General features: G+C 27.7%; 1 long non-coding RNA gene across 1 annotated transcript; it reads left to right on the top strand.

Annotated features, from left to right (window-relative positions):
* Positions 1-3,578: 3,578 nt before the first annotated feature.
* Positions 3,579-5,276, top strand: LOC132917598 (uncharacterized). The gene is made up of 3 exons (XR_009660298.1): positions 3,579-3,874; positions 4,472-4,555; positions 5,046-5,276. It is a non-coding gene; the product is annotated as an uncharacterized LOC132917598 (long non-coding RNA).
* The last annotated feature ends 1,053 nt before the right edge of the window (positions 5,277-6,329 follow it).

The raw sequence follows: 6,329 nt of genomic DNA, 5'->3' as shown, positions 1-6,329 counted from the left end.
TATAATACGGTATGTATTATGGTATATACCTACTATTATACAAGGTACCTAATACCTACCTATATAGGTTAGGTTAGGTTGTATCTTTGTTGAATAATGTTTAATAAAGAAGAATGAATATTGATTCTATTAATTGTGTAATTTACGGGTTATGTAATTAAAAATTGGCATTACAAGTCAATAATTCAGTTGTTAAGAATAAATCATGGAAAAATGAATTGCTTTACTGACGGGCACGGGTTATGTCTTATATTATGCCTATTATAACGCATAATTATTTAAAAATCAAACATTGTTTTCGTAGTCGTGCACAACACATTTTGTATTAGGATAATAATAATAACTAATAAGTATTAGGTAGGTAGCAAATGCTCAAGACTATAGGAGTATTATAACTTATAAGTATATACTAAATATAGGTATTAGTGGTAATTGGTATTACATTAATATAGTAATAACTAATAACACTAAATACTAATATAAATCCTATCTACACCAAACCACACAGATTGAGCTATAGTCCAATAGAGCATGGAACAGTGACAATAATGAACAAGAATAATTAGATATCGGAAGAAATGATTTGCAGACAATACGATTATACGAATCAATGGATTATATTTTGAAGAAGAAAAGAGCACCGACTGAAAATACACAAACACCCGTTACACAACGACGTATATAAAAGTAATCACGACTTACGAGCTGTTACGAAGAATGGTTCAAAACTTTAATATTTATGTATGTTTTATGTAACCTCGGACAATAGACAATGGGATAAATAGGTACCGAAAGGAATAATACCTATAATGTAATACCTATATGGCTATAAATTATTATGGTAAGTAAATTCTGTTTACACAGGTCCGCGTACCTACACCGCCTATCTATAAATCTGTATATTATTAATTATTATATTGTACGCTGTGTGATTATTAAATCGTAGCCTGTAGGTAGCAGTAGATATATAATCGTGTACTCGTTACACGTGTACTATTATAGTTACCATAATATAGTCTCATGCGCGGGATTTCGTAAGACCAAAACGTCAAAAACATTACATACCTACTCATTAAAGATACCTACATCACATATTCATATTATTATTGTTGTATATTATATATAGCTATACATAGTTGATTGTATATAGTACGATGTATGTGTGTATGTCGTATTGTTATAATATAATTAATAATATATTTTATTATTTTCTAATATTGTTTACAGATGCACCGAATTATCACTTGATATAAAAAAAACTTCTTATATGACTTTTAGTACCTACTTTTACTATGAATAGTATGAAATATGAATATTTCTTTAAATTAACTAATTGTCCACTTTTTTTGAAAATAATCAAACATATATAAAAACATGGACATATATGCATAATACATGTATGTATGTATATATATATATACATATATTCAATCCATATTTTTTGAAAATGTTGCTACTACACACTTAACCTTTTTTTAGCATTTATACATAGTATCTAGACAAAGTCTTTTAAGGGTTATAACACTTATAACTAATAAACATAAACTTTCTTTTATCTATATGATATTTGCTACTGCACACAAAAATAAGGACCGGAGTACCGGACTTATGTAAAAAAAAAAATGAAAGAGTACCAAGTATTAGATATGTGACTATGTGAGTATAATCTTTAATAAACATTTGAGATGGAATCTATGAACAATATGAACAAGTTACTGAATAAAGCACGCCTAATACGTAAACAATTCATCAATTTTATAAACTGCATTAAATTTTACCAAAAGATATCATTAGAACTGTTTATATAGGTATAATTTTATAAGGCAATATTCCAATATGGAATCAGGATCTGGGATGCCGCAACTGAGAATGCAATCTAACATCTAACCATTTCAGTTACAACAAAATAAATTAATAAGATATTTTCTGAGTAAAAACGACTTACTAGGGTCAATACTAAACAATTACAAAGAGTTATAAGTTTTACCAGTTAAACTAATTTACAAAAAATTTGCCATATTATAGGTTGTAAAAATATAATAAGCATTTGGTCTAATATTAAATTAATATTATTAATACTTAAGAATTTAAGAGAACTATAATATCCCTATTCCCTGTAGTTTATATTTAAACTGTTTTTCGTCCAATATTTCTGAACTATATAGGTCTTATCTGCAATCTGCTATAACTCGATGAAAAGTGAAGCAAAAAAAAATGTTATGTAGGTATTAATACTGAAATATAACACCTGCTGAAAAAATTGGTTATTTATATATTAATATATTAATCTAAGACCATCATCATAATCAACACTTACAGGAGACGAATAAATCATTAATATTAATCATTTTTAATGCATTTTATATCATCCAACCATATCTAATTTTATTTTTAAAAAAATGTGCAAATAAAGTTTATACTTCTTCATTTTTAAATATTCTAAATAATATGACTAATTAAAATGTTAAGCTCCTAAAACTCCATTTTCCCGCCCACAATCGCTGGGTTGTACAATTTAAATTTGTTTATTCTAAATTGGTTTAATGCATGAAGAACGAGCATGCACAAAATAGTAATATAAGTACTGTGTTCATAGGCCGTTTGTAGACTGTCATTCTTGGTCGCGATTTTCAAAAACCCCGCAGGTAGAAAATCTGTACATACTATATAATACATATTGAATAATACCAATGTTTTCCGAACAAAAGAAAACCTATTAGAGTTCAAATACTCAATATAATATTATAGTCATATTAAATTATAATTTAATGTTGTATTTAGGGTGGGGGAGTGCTTTATATGTGGGTGTATAATATATATTATACACACGTCACGCAGACGTATAAAACTTTGTTATTAAATAACAATAAGTCTCGAACTTCATACTATTTTTTTAATCCAATAATAAGCGGGTTATTGGTTAAAAAAAATCGAAAGAAAAAACTACAAATAAATTTTAAATTATTATTTGTTAATTATTTTAGAACTAAAATAACAAAATATTAATTGTAGAAGTAATTTATTTTTATAAAAGAATTTTATTGCATTCGTAGTTCTCTACTTGATTTGTTTAATACATTTTAATCTATCTTAAGATATATAAAGTCAGAGCAAATGGAGATTTTTTTTTTGGTCATCGACCCTCAGAAGAAAATAGAATACATCGGCCACGATGAGGCACGAAATTGTACGGATGAGCGTGGTGTAATGCGGTCGTGTGGAATTGTGAGTCATTTATTATTATTGTATATAGTTATCATAGAAACAGTAGATATCTATATATGTATAATGTATATATATATATATATATACGCGATGAAACGAAAATTTAAATTATATTTATTATTTGTATATATACATAGGCTATAGGCGATAGGCGTATTGCCCCTAATACTTTTATTCTTCTGTAAATAAACTATTAAGTTTTCGTCGGAACAACGACAAGATTAATGATGACGTATACCTAATGTATATTTGTGTATAATACCGCCAGACACCGCGCATCGTTGAATCGCATAAAAGTACTATAATAGTATAATATGGGTTATGGGTACTAGTCACTAGTCTGCAGTATTCGTTCTACCTGCAGTAGGTACTTAAAATTTAATGACGTGCGATGAATACGTTGTAAAATATATTTGTTTTTTGTACCGTCTAAAAGATGATGAATAATTTCATCGAAATTCGCCTGTATATGTATTAGTATAGTTATATAGAACTTCAGCCACCTGCATTATCAGTTAATCCCGAAGACATAAAGGCATCAGACGTGGCTATAAATTTAGCCAAGCACTGGAGTAGGAAGACATATCACAAGCATCTAAATAGTTTGGACTCGAGAAAAAAACAACCTGTATTATTTTTTCAACCATCCGTAAGTCGTACAAAATTTAAGTGCTCAATTTTCTTCGCCCATATATATGTGTATTTAATAGTAGTCCGCTTTTTATGGAGTGACGGTAAAATATTAATATGTGACTACTGTATAATAGGTACTAATGCACTGTTCAAGTATCTACACGTTTTTGTAAAAAAATCTACCAAAATATTATTTTGTATCGGCCGACGATTATATTAACCGTTGTTTTTCCTGTAACTGTAGTATACCTAGGGTTATCACATTGTGTCTTTAAGAAAAGAATACATAATATATAAAGCCATAAAGGTAATATGAAAAATCTACTTTCATAGTTAATATTTATTTAATTAACAAGACATTTTATATACTAAATTATGTATGAAATAATTATTACTGAAATACATAATATTATCATATATTTGGTAAATAATTAGTTTTTATTTATAATTTTAATTACATAGGTACTTGATTAAGATATATGTTTAAGCATTTAATATTTATTACTGTTTCTAATTTTTGGTAGCAAACTTATGTTTTTAATATAATAATTATAAAACTGAGTACAGTAAAAATGCTTAAAATTGTATTGTGTCATTAACAAATGCTTTTCAGAATCGGATTGAAGTCTATTTCTATCATCAGTCCATTGTGATTTCATAAGACTAAATATTCTTTCGACATTGGCATTTTGAGCAGGTATGGAGAAGTAAAACGTGCATATTTTTAATAGTTCTGAAGATGTATCATAGCTTCTTTGTTCAAAATATTTCATCCACTTTTTATCTGATAATAATGATGAAAAATCTTCATTTTTTTCCATTTGTGACAAAAACAAATTTAAGTTTTGAGATTGATCAAATAATAAAGAGTCGTTTAATTGTAGATCATATTTGTTTAAAAATAAAATGCTATTTTCTATATCAGTCCATAAAGATTTGGTGTTTAAAGACATCCATTTTAGACAATTAAATTGATCGAAATCGGCTGTCCATTTTTTCAAATAACATAAACCATGATCATAAACTAAGACATTATTAACAATAGCTTCAGTTTTAGTTCTAGCTAAAGAAATGTTGAATAATACTTCTGAATCGCAAAACATAAGACAATATAATTTAGTGAAAATGTTATAACTTTATAAGATTAGTTTATTACGATTTGTGACATTTGTATTTATGTCTTCCAGTTCTAACTACAGCGCAGAAATAGCATTTTCAAATTTAAAAAGAGTGAAAAACGAATTGAGGTCTACCATGAAAAATCCACGCTTAAACGCTCTAGCATTAATGACCACAGACATAGAGAGATTTCTACTAAAAGAAATAAATACTGATGAAATTATTGTGGAGTTCCAAAAAAAGAAGAGAAAATAAGATAATAAAATAAGTTTTAAAATACTATATTTATATTTTGACATTTAAAGAATAATATTGTATATTTGCATGTAACGAAAATTGACAAATATTAAAAATGTTTAAAGATATTTCTGTACAATCAATAACTTTATATCATTTTTTAAAAGAAATAAAATTCAATTATTGGTAATAAATATTGTAAGGACTAAGGGCCCTTTGGACTACTAGGCTCCAGGCCCGGGAAACTCTTAATCCGGTTCTGAAACGTAGGTACGTACGTACTTTATTGTTGTTATTATATATTATATATGTACGAATGTACGTTTTGGTAAATAGCCAAATAGGTAATAGTCGAAAACTAAAGCAGTAAAGCATATTATGCACAGCTCTTGTGTACATACATAATATGTATGAAAAGGTTGTCGTCCTTGTTCTTCTCTTCGTCATAAACTCATATTATCTCTAAAAACCAGGGACACTGTCCGGGAGGCATTTATTCACGTTTAAGCTATTACATGCCTATACCGCATGGCGCACGTGGTGTGTCTTATCTTATGCCACAAAGTATAATTATTTTTACTTTATTTATCGCACGATATTTTTAATTATTTTATTATAGTATTACATTTGTTTGTAAATAATGTAAATTATAATGTAATTATCGTAGGTGAAACTAAAAATTTGTACAAAGCTAAGCCAAAATATTTTAAAAATCTATTCTTATTTCTTATAATTTCTTAATAATAAATTACACCAGCTAGAAGAAGCTAATATTAAATAATACACCTATACCATATTATGTATTATTATTGAAAGCAGTGATAAAAGTAGATATTTGTGTGCTTTTTAAAGTACAATTTTTTACATAATATGTAATTAAGTATGTAGGTACCCATATGTATCATTTCCGAGGCCGGATAATCTGTCGGCATTAGGACTGGCCTGATCCGTAGTTTCACCTATGATGATGGTTGTTGGTTACCTACTTATATTAAAGTATTTTACACTTCTGCAGTTCTACCCCAGTGATGTCATTTTAATAATAGAGAGGAGGATCAGAGATGATGAGTAAATTCTGTTGCATAATTTAAAAAGCAACCCGACAGGCCGGTTGA

The sequence above is a fragment of the Rhopalosiphum padi genome, chromosome 1 (assembly GCF_020882245.1).
Source record: "Rhopalosiphum padi isolate XX-2018 chromosome 1, ASM2088224v1, whole genome shotgun sequence".
Classification (NCBI taxonomy): Eukaryota; Metazoa; Arthropoda; class Insecta; order Hemiptera; family Aphididae; genus Rhopalosiphum; species Rhopalosiphum padi.
The sequence above is the reverse complement of the archived record's forward strand: the minus strand, read 5'-3'. Positions and strand labels throughout refer to the sequence as shown.